This window comes from Periophthalmus magnuspinnatus, chromosome 18 (genome assembly GCF_009829125.3).
Source record: "Periophthalmus magnuspinnatus isolate fPerMag1 chromosome 18, fPerMag1.2.pri, whole genome shotgun sequence".
Lineage (NCBI taxonomy): Eukaryota > Metazoa > Chordata > Actinopteri > Gobiiformes > Gobiidae > Periophthalmus > Periophthalmus magnuspinnatus.
In genome coordinates, this window is record NC_047143.1 from 19,899,291 (window position 1) to 19,911,473 (window position 12,183).

Sequence of the window (12,183 nt, forward strand, 5' to 3'; positions counted from 1 at the left end):
CCTCTTTTGGCGATGCAAAGTGAACCTAATCTAGCGCCAATAGGGTCTGTTGTTGCGTAACTTTAAAACTCAAGTACCATCCTGAGCGCGTGGGCGGAGATGTGAAGTTCCCAGTCCCACTTCCTCGCTGTTGTTTTGCTCATTAAATCTGAGTGGCGCATTAGTGGCGTCTTTTCCACTTTATGCTTTTGAGTGACGAGTTCCTTAATGAGTAATTTGGATACAAGTTTTAGGCTTATGTGTGGACCATAACTTCATTAACTGTCCATGAACAAATAAGTTATGTAAACAATTGTAAGCTTTCTATTATATGCATTTTGAGGACTTTGCCCATTACAAAGATGATATTTTGTTCCAAATTGTTTACTACTATGGCAATGATCAACATTTTTCACTATTCTGAAACCCTTTGATGTTAACAGTGCAATAACCGAATAGCAAATTAGTATATTTATTTTTTCTGACATATACACATATAAAATTAACTAACCCATTTTGGAGTAAAAAAAAAAAAAAAGCCTAGGCCCATGTACATAGTTTATTCATATTTTAGATAGATTTGGTTAAGTTAAAAGTTATGCTGTTGTAAAGTCTGCATTAGGATTTTTTATATTAAAACCCTAATATCTTACATAACAATATTAATAGAGTTATTTTATACTTTTGCCATACACTTTAAGTTTCATAAGGTACAATACCACCCAATGCTATTCAAACTAAAAGAAATCTGACCTCTTCATGACCCACTTTTTGGTCCCTGTCCATCACTTCGGAAACAGCTGACACTGCTGTTACCGTGGAAACAGTCATTTAAAGTAATTTGCATACACCTTTACTGTGTTTCTATGGTAACAGACTTTTTTTTGGAGGCTGTAGTTTTTTTTTGTAACAATGTTTTCATGGCAACAAGACAGCAAGCACAGACAGGATTATATTCACATATATGAGTTATAAATTAGGTTTTCGTGGAATTCAAGTTCATGCTACTGTTAGGCTGTAACTCACAGTACTTCAAATACCTTTACCAATAGAGCGATTAGTGAAGCAGGCTTCTTCTAATGGGGTGGGAGGTATGCAAAAAAAAGTTCATGATATTTGCATCTTTACTCTTATTAGTATGAGTATGACAAATCTACAATGGCATATGTTCTTCGCTATGACTAAATAGGCAAAATGAATACACTTTTCTTTTTTTAAATGAGTACACCATTTCATTTAATTAAAAAATTAAGAAAAATCCATTTCCATTCCTGGTAAACAAGCTGATGATGGAAAGGAGGGATAATGCATTTATATGAATAACTTGAGGGGTGATTGGTTAAGAGAAAACAGACTGTGATTGGCTGACAACAGCTGACAATATGCATAGGAAAGACTCTTTCTGGTTGAATTTACATTTTATTTAAAGGTGTACTATGTAAATTTTCTGGTAGGGGGTCCGTCACCTGTTTGTCTCTTAGTCCTTAAAGATGTTATTACTTTGTCTACAATGTTCCACAGTACAGCAATAAACATATCTAGCTTGCATTTATGCAATTACAGGTATTTTCCGAGTGACATGTAACTTGGCAGCATCGCGTCCTTGTCTCCATGGAGATACATTTGTTTTATGCCATATTGTGGAATATTTGCAGCAACAAAATGATAACATCTTCATACAAACAAGCAGGTGGCTGACCCTTCACCAGAAAAGTAACATAGTGCACCTTTAAATGCTAATTTCACAAAATAAATTGCACTAAACGCAACAAACTAAACGAACAGGCTGAAATCAAAAGAGCAGCTTTTCCCAGCTTGTAAAATGTCACAGTCACTCATCTCAATGTGTTGCTTGGTTGCAGTATTGATGCATATTTGAGCTGGTTTAAATCTAGACTGGGCACTGATTGCTTGTGCATGTTCTACTTCTACCTACATGAAATCTGTGCTAAAGCAGAGACTATGTATGCCGAGGGTCTATATTTGAGACATGTGTGGGGAGAGCAGTCTGTCCCTCGGTGTGGGGGAGGAAGGGGTGAAAACGCAGGGGTCCAAATGTGATGCAAAGACCGGGTTCAGAACTAGTCCTAGTCCAGAGCTAGTCCTAGAGTTCAAACAGGATTAATAATGTTTGACTGGTTAAAGTCACTTGGTGGTGGGAGGTTCAATACCAGCTTGTGTCATGGAAATGCTATGGGTTTGTTTGGAATGTTCCACACTATGCATTAAACTGATCTATCTTGCATTTATGGTATTCCTGTTGTTAATATTGAATTAAAATACCTTAATGAGTTCTTGCAGTAAGTGGGGTCTCCTCCCCACAGATATGACTTGCTACCTCGCCTGGTGACATCTCCTGTCTGTTGATTTGTTGTTGATTTCTGTCAATAATATAAGGATGTGTTTGTTATAGTTCCTTCTTGGAAAAAAAACATGCAAATTTCACACAACTTCGGTTTACACTTAACGTAGTAATCGTCAATTGTTAGTAACAATATAAGTAGGAGTAGCTAGTTTCCTGTAAAAACGTATCTTATGTTGAAATCTACTGTTATGCTACTATGTTTATTATACAGTGTTTCTTAGGGTTGTAACCGACTAAAAAGAAATCAGTGGAAAAAGCTTTTAAAACTAATTCATATTACATATAACTGTCCCTGACCCAAACTGCACTCACAAGACTACGCCTGCACAGAAGCAAAACAACTATTTATGCAGGAAAGTACTGGGAAAGTATTTATATATATTTTGATTCATAAATTTAATCTGCCTTTTTACAGATAAATACCAAAAAATACTAAATCTTTAGCTACCTCACTCACTTCTCCTTTCTGATGTTGTCCCATATACATCCTTATACTGGTAATCTGAATAAACCAATTTGTCCACTAATACAAATTTTGATCAACTAAAACACCACTTTGATTAATCAACTATAGGACTAAAGGACTACAGCCCTTGTGTTTCTGAATGCAAAGAATGCTCTGTTATGATCCCTTTATTAGCCTTGATAAAACAGCTGAAGCAGGTGAGTGGACTGCCTTTGTTCCTCCTCCTCTTCTGTGCTCAGTAATAATGCAGCCTCTGTCCTCTTGTGGTCACTGTAACACAATCTACGGCACCATCACACACATCAGTCACTCTCATCTTCAGAGCATGGCCAACAGGGAGAACACATACACATCTGTAGAGTCATCGCAAGAATGAGCAATCCTTAAATGGGACATATTATGCAAAACGACTTTTAAGAGCTTGTGTTTCCTTCTCATTAACACAACTGAAGATGTATTTAGAGTGATAACTGCATGTCAAGACGCCATTGCTCTGAAAATCTCCGTTTTCACCAACCCATTATACTTATTTCATTCTTTGGTTACGTCGTTTTAGATAAATATTATTGGTTGTCGTAGATTATAACTATAGCTGTTCAAACCATGAAATGTCTTCTTTAAAATAGCTGCGTAGTCATTTAACTTATGTAAACAAAAATGCATTGTAGGGTTGTCAGATGTATCGAAAATCAGTTACTAATCAATTCTAAAACTAATATCAAAACTAGATACTCATTTGAGCAAGTATCAATACTGCAAAAAAATCACATTAATAGGACAATGATTTAGTATTTAGTTCAACTGTGAGCTCTATCAGAACTTGTATAAGATATGGAACTTAAGTACTATTATTTTGGATATCTACATTTTTATCTTGAGTTGGAACGTGTTTAAAATGCTATACTTTATAATTGCATATCACGACATTTTCCAAAACTTTAAATCTCATGAGGACTATTTAGAAATGTTCAAATTTGTTATTATGACAGGTCTACAGAATACTGTTGAGTAATATCTGTATTTTAGGCAGTTCATTTTAAAGTGTCTATTTTTTGCATCATGGTGGCATCATTATTTAAATCTACATTATTCAGCAGTACTTTATCAGGAAAAACAGCTTGAATCAATGAAATACCCTTATGAATATTAGTCACACAATGAATCACGCAATGGGTTCAGAAGAAACAACCAGAAACTCCATGTTGTACTCAAACAAACTACTTTTCTATGCAACAATTCTTTCCATTTCTATCGCTAATAATCCTGTGTGCTTGTTTTTTGGATGTACGTTGCCAGGTTGGACGGACAAAAGTGTGAAAAGAGGATGTGCTGCAGTTGTTTGGTGTTGGAGGAGTGACAGAAGCAGTGACAGGTGTGGACAAAAGTTGGGACTTACATAACAGCGGAGAGGAGGCAGTTTTTGGGACTCCTGGTTTGAAGGTAGTTTCTGAGAGTGGACAAAACGAGTGACAGCGATGGAACATGCACCTAACGAGACAGGAGGGAGGGTAGCGGGGTTGGTGTGGGTTGTTATTGGCAACCAGCACTAGTCTGAGCATGCACAATATATACTTATATGCTTAGTGCTGGGTTTCAGATGACATCACAACATTCTATAGAACAATAATATTTAACACAGATGGGGGGCCGTTAATATTAATATCGTTGTTAATGAACAGAATCCTATTATAGAATGATGAATCTGATCAACAATTTAGCTCAAGACGACCCACTTCCTCTGACAAGTGGATCCACCGAGAAACACTGAAGGATAGTCCAAATGCAGAGAACACATTTTTCAACAGTAAAAAATATTAATACTTGTTGCTATATTGTATTTGGTTTATTTGTTTGAAACAGTTTAAATAAATAAAAAAAAAAAAAAAAAAAAGGAAAACAGTGAGTAAAACGCAAAACTGGTCCAAAGTCCAGATGACTTATTTCAACTATTTAGCGAACGCTTTGCTATCTAAAAGTACTATTTTGCCATCTAAAGTACTGATGGAGTCTGCCAATTTGCTAGATATGGTTAACCAAAAAAAAAACAAAGAAAGAAAGAAAACACCGGGACATCGGAAGGAAGCCCCGGGGAAGACCCAAGACATGCTGGAGGGATTATGTCTCTTATCTCTTTTTATAGATAATATACGTGATTGATACTAAAATTATGCATACCTTCAAAACAACAGTTGCAATATTACAGTTTTTCAATGTATCTTCCACCTCTACACATATTACTACTTAGAATGTATGACACTGCTGCTTTGGACCACTGGAGATGGTGGTTTGTATGCAGAGGAGAGTAGTACTTACATTTACTCAGTTAGAATTACTCGAGTAACTTTTTGAAGAAATTGTACTTTTCAGGCTAATTTTTGTAGCAGCATATTTTTACTTCTACTTGAGTAATATTTTTACTCAAGTAACAGTACTCTTAGTTGAGTAAAGGTTTCAGTTACGCTTCCCACACTGAGTAACTCTACAAGTAACAAAAGCTTTATATTGACAATATGAAATGATTTGAACATTTGTGATTCTTGCACTGCTCCTTCAGATGATTTTGTTTGTCTAATTTTTGTGACTATCCTTTGAAAATATCCAGTTTTGTGCATTATTTAAGGTTTCATGCTAAATCAGATGTTATGTCCCCATAGTTACTCTTTAAGTTACTCTTACTTGAGTAGCACTTTTGTCAAATACTTTTTACTCTTACTTGAGTAATTTCTCGGACCATTACTTTGTATTTCTATTTGAGCAATATTATTTTGAGTAAATTTTTTGGCTGCTCTACCCACTGTTTGTGTGTTTACTGCTCTACCCCTGACTCTGAATAACTGCATACTGACGATATGTTTCTGATTGGACGGATTCACAGTTATGTTCACAGTCCATCTTCGCTCTCACTGCAGCACAAGTGTGGCTATGACTAATGTTTTACTCATGATACTTCTCCATGTATATCAGCTACAATAGGTCACAACTTCTCCATAGACCCCTGGTGCAAAACGTTGTTATTACTACGGGTGTTTATATGAGATAAGGGATGTCGAAATTTGTTTAATCGATAATCGTGTCAGGTCACAATGTAATCGTGAGAGCTAAACAATCATAGTAAGTAAATTTCCATTCAATCTATACTCCCAAGTGTTTTTTTTTTTTTTTTTTTTATCTGGCTGTTTATAAATTATTAAGTAAAGTTAAAGTGACATAAAGTTTGATTTCACAAAACTGGCCACAAACTGAAACATGCTACATAATTAAAATGAAAGAAAATGAAGAATTTCACTGTTGTTTGGTCATGGGGTCAATAATCGTGAAAAATCATTATTATGTTTTTTTTCTCACAATAATCGTAACACTAAAGTTTTATTCACCTTATTCTGTTGTCATTTGGGTCGTGTTATTTTGCACAGGGCTGTTGATCTTGACAGCAAATAAGTTCTTTATGGGCTACAGAACCATTTTAAAACCTTCTAGAGATTTATATTGGTGGCAGAACAAATTCTTCCCAAATTCTCCAATGAAACGAATGGGATTCCTGCTTAATCAGAAGTGCTACGACAAAAAAAGCGCAGTTCAGTTGCATTTACGGCAAAAGTGGGTGGGGCGGAATAAGTTCAATATCCTGACTTGTAATTTGAGATTTTCATGTACATGTTTTTACTGTTGAACCCTTCATCATTCATTCATTCATTCATATGAACTAGAGTCAGATTTTTTTGAATAATCTTAAGTACGGAGCAGTGGGCGGGGATAGGGGGTAGGTGAAAACATACATTTCCAGAGTACTCAAGCCCCAAATGCAGGACAATGCTCAAACACGCATAAATCAATTGAAAAACAATTTAAAGTAAGCCAACGATAATGTAACACTGTTATTGTTACAAGTGAATGCATTTCAATCATGTCTGGATTTGAATTTTATAGTTCAGGGGTAATTAAAAGAAAGCCCATAAAGAGCCCGTATTACACTGGTTTCTGATCTATGTTATAATGTTGTTTCCTCATCAAAAACATAGCCCTGCATATGCTTGTACCACCCTATGATGCCATGTGGTAATACAGGAAGAGCTCCACTGTGTTTTTTAAGCTCCTTACACCTTAGCTTGAATCATTTGGATAATTTCAACCCTGGAATTGACACAAACAAAGTAGCTGTTAACCTGAAAACTACCACTTCATGACATCACAAGGTGGAACAGAGCATTTTGAGATGTAGATGGACTAAAGATAAAGGGTTACTCAAACGTGTCAGTGAAACAAAACACAACTCCAGGTATGTATTTGATAAGGTTACAACATTCTAACATGGCTGGAAGAGTCAATTTTGAGTAACATAGGACTTTTAAGTTTTCCTGTCTCATAATGGCAAACAGTCTACTCAAACTAATCAGCAAAGGTTAAGTGCTTTACGTGCCATGACGCATACAACTTGAACAACAAAACAGAAAGAGGCAAGATTCATATTTTTTCAACTGCCTATTATCGGTATTGCATTTCCCAAAAAGTGAGACATGAGATACCACCCTGACTAAGATATAAACATATTTCTTTTTAGACAGGCTGAACATGAACTCAAGTTACCACACTGCTGAAGCCTCACTGCAACATACAGATACTTATATTCCACTGTAATTATGTTGTTGCATCACTCTTTCATTGAAACTGATGGGCTGCTCTGGCTCAATGCTATGTCAACCACAAACTGAACCAGCACAAATTCAAAGTATTTAAACTTTAAATGGCAATAAAAAGTTCAATATACTCAGAATGCACTAACTTTTAATAATCTGTTCAACATGGCACCTGCAAGTGGGAGTGTGATATTGAATTTTTGGGTAGTAATTGCGTTCGTTCTCAAAACTGATGTAACTTAGAAGCAGGCCAAAAGTTTAAGGACTTTAATACATTTGACATAGGAGTTTTTGAAATGGCTGGACAGCTGAGTTTAAGCATAGATCTAAACTATTAAACTACAGTTATTGTGAGTGTCTAATGAAGGAACAGTGGCAGAAATGTTCTACCTATCAACTTTTTGTTTATGTAAAATATTGTCTAGTTTGTTGCCTCTCTTGTTGTCTCTAAGAAATATTGTAGTATAGAAGTAGACTGTCCTCTCTCGGATTAGTATTACTGACTGAGAGAGGACTGAATACTGTTGATGCCTCTTCCAAAAAGTGTTCAATAATGGGGAAAATCTACTTACAAACTGATTGAAAAGAATGTAATACTGGAGACGAAAGAAGTTTTCATAAGGTGCAAGCTCTTATGACATTTTATTCTTTGACTTCATAATTTCTGCTTAAAATGAGCCTTATACAGTAACCACAAATTATCACCTTGTTTCCATGGAAATACTATATGGATTGAATGCCATACTATGGAACATTCAAGGCATGCAATAATAGGTCTATACAACATTAACAGTGATATTAATAATGTTACTAAAACTAAAACAAAGAGTGAAGTCGACTCAACCTGATATTTGGTTCTGCTGTAGATTGGTTAAATTCTACATTATCCTGACTCCTACCTTTCCATCATATACCTTTAGAAACCTTGTCAATTCAGGCCAGTTTTAGATCAGAGTTGCTCACTAGGGGGCACCACTGCCTTCATGTTTCTCATTGGCTGGTGACAGTGGGCAGACCAACTGTACTGTGGCGTATTCCATCTGACACTCAGCTGCTGTGACTGGTCTGTCCCACAACACCTCACTATTGTTTTTGAACATTCATTATTATTTCTTCTAAAATATCAACAGATGTATGACGTTATTGTGATGAGTGATAGTTGAGTGGATCAAAACAAATGGGTCCAGTTACACAGAGATCTGCCTTAATTCCTCCTCAGTTCAACATAGCCAACTGTTGATTAGGTCTGTTAGACATTGGTCATTGTGTTTCCTTATTTAATATCTTTCTATTTACCGTGTTGTATCTTTCTTCCATTGAAGTCACGATACATTTCAAACTCATTTTCAACTAAGAAGTAGACTCACTACTCCAATTCCAATACCACGATGATAATAAAAAAAACTTTATCTCGACAGTAGAATATCATTTTCAACATTAAATCGAAGTACTTTATTTTATATTACCATGTGGCCTTATATTTATCTAATCCCTCATTCGTCCAGGTAGGTTCCACAGTGGTCCATGGGTGTATACTAGTCTGTTATCTCATACTTTTTCTGATACAGCTCAAGATTATTCTAAAACTATTTGGGAAAAGTTCATTTCTGTCCAGTGAATGTGACATTGTTAGTATCTAGTTTTGATGCTAGTTTTAGTATCGTTTTGTTTCTGAATTTTCATACTTTTGACAACACTAATTCAAAGGTTAAATTCTTGTCGCATTTTACTCTCAAAGTACAATGTGCAACTTTTCCTTCTTTCTCTTTTTCATGGTCATGCCTAGAATATTCCACAGTATGGCATTACACTTATCTATGTCCATTGGAGGCCAAGTTACAGCTCAGATCTGTGGAGAGACAAGCCCACTTAAGTGTTTTTGAAGGTATTTTTGAGTTATAAAAGCACCCTCAATGAACCAAATCCAATATAGTTAGGGATAAAACCATACTGTGGAACATTCCGGCTAAAGCAATGACATAAACGGAAGCATGTGGCATACCCTCCACCATAAAACTTACATAGTGCATCTTAGTGATTGGTTGAGAGACAAAGATGGTATTCTGTAATTGGTTAACAGTGGCATGTGGCAGGTAGGAAAGAGGAAAGAACTAACGATCCCTCTTTTAATTAACACATTGCTAGTTTGTAGTGAGTAAAAATGTCCCTCATATTAAAGCACTAGATCATTTTTCCCTATTTGTATCTCCATGGTATGCAGTGTCTTTCTCAGTGCTAGACCCGTAAACAGCAGGTGTGGAGTCCCGCTGGTCCCTGGCTCCTAAACCATCGCTGCTTTAGTCAGACCGATCCCCCCGAGTCCGTCTGTCTCCCACGACAACCACGACTCAGTAAATTTGGACTTTCTCTACAACTCCCCACGGACAGCTGCTGCGTCTTGTCATAACACTTTTAGACAAGACATAGCCCCAACTCTCACTCTCTCTCTCAAGATACTTCCTGCACAGTGAAAAAGAAATGTCCAAAATAGTTAGAGTGACAAAAAACAAAGCTTGAAAACATATAAATACATATATTAAATGGGCAAAATACATTTCCAACATGACAACAATGTCCACAGAAATGTGTAGGCCAACTATACACTATGCACACACACAATAGTAAGAACACTTGCTATTGGTTTACTATTATAACTAGGGGAGTGTGTTGCAATGATGTCCCACATTCAAAATATTTTGATGAATATTATTAGTTTTTAGTGGTTTTACTGTATTTAGTTTGTCTCTTAGTGATCTCTTAGTGACCTGTAGGCCATGTTACAGATCAGATCTGTGAAATGGTGAGCTCACAGTAAGAATGCATATAAAAACACCTGAAAAAAATGCAGGATTAAATTTTTAAGATTAAGTTTAATGCCATACTGTGGAACATTCCAGGCAAAGCAATAACATTTCCATGGAAACAAGTAGGGAGCAGACCACCCAGTAGACAAGTTTCATAGTGTAGCTGTAAAAATGTGTAAATGAAATAGTCAACAAATCAAAAGTAATTAAGTCTATTGTCAAAATGACAAAATTCTGTTCTGAATTCCACTCATTTTACTGTAGATCCTCTCGTTTTGCAGTGTTGCCTTCAGGTGCTAAACACTTTGTCAGATATTTTGTTATTCTCATGTCTCATCTGTCTGACTGCTTCAACTGTAGAGCTCCAGGCCAACTTCTGATTTTTATACCAAAGTCTAATTTCCACTCTGGCTTTCATCGCATTATCTTCAGTGTTCAGTGTTTCTATATTTGAGAGTTTCTGAGGGAATTATATAAGTGTGTGTGTGCGTCCGTGTGTGTGTGTGTTTGTGTGTGTGTGTGACTCAGTAAAACGGCACAGTAGTAACTCAGTGTTAACTTATAGTTCATTAGGGAAACGTGACCTCTAGATTTGACCCTTTCTTCAATGTTGCTGTGGTAACCTGTCAGGAGCAGTGAACCCATCTCCAGAACTTGAGCTAGGCTTACTACTACTACCTGACTCTGGGCACTGGATCTGCACAAAAGGTCAAATCAGGAGCAGGTTTCCAAAGGAGCATTGAAGGATAGATCAAATGTTTTATCTTAAAGGTATTTTTTACATTGACAAAAATGCATATCCTGACTGGACTGTAAAATTAACCGGTAATTTGTGGAAATATCATCTTGTGCACATGTGTAAATTAAATTCCATTTTATACATTTTTTTTTAAATAATAGTGATATCAAAATTGACTTTATTGAGTACCACGAATTTAAAAATGGTGACAACACTAAATGGATATCACTCAATTTGGACAGTAGTAAATAGTCCATCTAAACCCTGTTATTTAGTCCTGCAGATAATGAACACTCCACAGCTTGTATAAAGACATAAAATGACTGCAGTTGGATTAAGGAGAAATACAGCAGTGCCAAGAATAAATCCTGGATCTAAAAAAGTCCACTGTCGTCAGTCACAACTTCACTTGGTCTTTTCACTGCCAGCAGCACTTTACATAACACCAAGAATGGTATGTCCTCCATTTCAATGCACTTAAACACAGTTTACCGTTCACCGCTAATGGTTCCACTGAGAGAGAGAGAGAAACAGAGGGAGAGAGAAGATGGGGGAAGAAAGAGGAGGGAAAGAGAGGAAGAGTAAGAAAGGGGAGTGCCAATAGAGAATGAAAAGCGAAAGGGCAAGGATAGAAGGAGGAAGATAAAGTGATAACAGGGAAGGACTGAGGGACAGAGGGAGAAGGAGAGACACATACAACAAGAGAGAGAGAAAAGAAAACACAGAATTATGAACGAAAGAAAGAATGAGAGAGAGAAAGGGGAGAGAGAGAGAGAGATGAAGAGCAAGAAAGGGAAAAAAACAGGTAGAGTATCAAGAAAGAGACTGAGAGGGAGAGTGCGATAAAGAGAAGAGAAGGGGGCAAAAAGGATGGAGGAGTGAAAGAGAGAGAGAAAAAGAAAGAGTGAGGTAGGTTTGGAGAGAGTGAGAGAAAGAGTAGAGGGGAGAGCAAAGGGAGTGGAGAGGAAGTGACTTACATAACACGTGTCAGGAGGTGAGGAAAGATGTTAAAAAAAACTGACAGTATTATTGAATGAAACAATATAAAGTTCTAGCTCTAACAGGCTACAGCACTGGATTTTCCTATTGTTTTGGGAGGCAGCAAAATAATGCAACTTTTTGTCATGGTTAAGGTGGTGTACTAACCCCAAAATTGGTCCTCTGCATTTGTCCCTGTACTGATATATTGTATAAGC